Source organism: Echinops telfairi, unplaced genomic scaffold, assembly GCF_000313985.2.
Source record: "Echinops telfairi isolate 266 unplaced genomic scaffold, ASM31398v2 ScPeMD7_7457;HRSCAF=8495, whole genome shotgun sequence".
NCBI classification, from domain to species: domain Eukaryota; kingdom Metazoa; phylum Chordata; class Mammalia; order Afrosoricida; family Tenrecidae; genus Echinops; species Echinops telfairi.
Genome location: NW_022111357.1, coordinates 20,062,763 through 20,064,942, shown reverse-complemented (window position 1 = coordinate 20,064,942; position 2,180 = coordinate 20,062,763).

The window sequence follows — 2,180 nt, the reverse complement described above, 5'->3', positions numbered from 1 at the left end:
GAACTTCCCGATATTCCTGCGTCCTAGGTGCAGGGGTCACGACGTGTGAGGTGGAGGAAAGACCGAAATCCCTGCCCTCATGAAGCTAAATTCTGGGCAAGGGAAACAGACAGTGGAGAAAATACAAAATCAAAACATGAAGAGCCTTGAACAACTCCATGGAAAAATTCCATTTTCTTTTCACTCCCTTTTCCCACAAACCTTCTGAAACGTATCAGATGATCGTCTTAGTGTCTACCACAGGAACACCACGAGGGGGTGGTTGCAATGAACAGACATCTGTGTTCTCACCAGTTAGGAGGCTAGACGTCCAAATGCGGCGCTCCAGTTCTCACATCTCCTTGCCCGTCTCAGCTCCTGCTCCTCCGCGCCTTGGCGGCCTTGGGAAGCAGGGTCTCCTCCCTCTGTGCTGCCTTCTCGGTGCCAAATCTGCTCTTTCTTGACGGCTCAGACCAGCCCTGTACCGCCATGTCCTAAGAACATCACCAAGAAGCTCCGTCCCAGACGGGTTTACTCCGCTAGGTCTAGGGTTGGAGAGGAGAGCCCAATGCTTTCGGCGTGCTTCGTGAGGACCCACGTGATCTATAACAGGAAGTAAGAAGTTCGGGAGAAAAGCCAATCAAATTGCAGAGAAAGTCGAAAGGGGGTGGAAGGCAGTGGAGTTGTAAGCCCCATCACCGGAGACGATTCCCTGAAAGGACATTTGAGCAGAGGTGCAGGAGGGAAGCCTGTGAGCTACGTGGGGGCCTAGGGGGAGTTACGGGTGTAGGGAACAGGGAGCACCGAAGCCCTGAAGCAACCGTCTCCATGCACTCTTCGTAATAAAACATGCTGGCTTCCCTTCTACCGCTCTTCTGTCGCTTCGCCGGACTGCGATGGTTTGCGTGTGGCTGTGATGCTGGATGCGATGCTTCTCTGACCATGGGGTCACCCACAGTGAACATGCTTCAGCAGCGCTTCCACACTGCGACAGACTGAAAGAAGGACTGGCTGGTCCCTTCTGAAGGGATCGGCCGCTGAATGCTGAAGATCAGACCCTCCGGTTGGAAGGCATGCAAACAACATCTGCCTCCTCAAATGGAGTCAGCCTTACATGGTGCGTGGAGCCAAGTTTTGGGGACTTTCGTTTGCTGATGGGGCAGGAATCGAATAGAGAACAAACAGTTCCAAATACCCATTGATGAGCAGAGCATGGAATGTGCAAAGTATGAATATAGCCCAATCATCAGAAATGAAATGGAATGCATGAAGATCGATACACCCCAGGCATTTGTGCGCCGAAATGAACTGGGATTGCCCATTGTGAGTCAAACAAGGCAATGGCGGATTGTGCTGGGAGCAACCAGTTCACGAGGAATGATATCACGTTCATTGCCAAGAAGAAATTTCAACACCTATTTTGAAGTATACAGTGGTGTCTGTGGTAAGATAATATTGATATGCCTGTAAGTAAGTCCAGTTAATACAATTACTATTAACATTTACCCACCAAATACTAAAGTCAGTGATGAAGACGTTGAAGAATTCTACCGACTTCTTCATCCTGAAATTGATCAAACATACAATCAAGATGTGAAAGGTAGTCAATTAATATGGCCTAGATAGTTATAATTCTTTATACGCACTGCCGTGAGTTCATGCTAACATGGAGTGACCCCGTGGACAGGGTAGAATTGCCCCTGTGAGTTTCTGAGACTGTAACTCTCTGTAAGAGTAGAAATCTCCATCTTTCTCCCATGGAGTGAATGGATTAAACCCCATTTTCACATTCCCTCCTACACCAACCCTATGCTATCAGGCTTGGATTACCACCTTCAGATGAGGAAACTAGGGGTTAACCCAAAAAACCACCACATTGAGTCAATTCCAACAGAGAACTGCTCCCCAGCATTGAAATCCAGGAGGCTGCTCATCGTTGAGGAAGCACACTGCCTTATCTTTCTCCCTTGAGGAGAGGCTGGTGTGTCTGAACTACCGACCTCTCCATTAAGCAGCCTGGTGCTTAACCACTGAGCTACAAACTAACCGAAAAACGCTGCCAACAAGTCACTGCTGACTCACGGCAACCCTGTAGGTCAGGGTAGAACTGCCCTTGTGAGTTTCCGAGACTGTAACTCTTTGCAGGAGTAGAAAGCCCCATCTTTCTCCCTTGGCGTGGCTGGTGGTTTTGAACTGCTGAC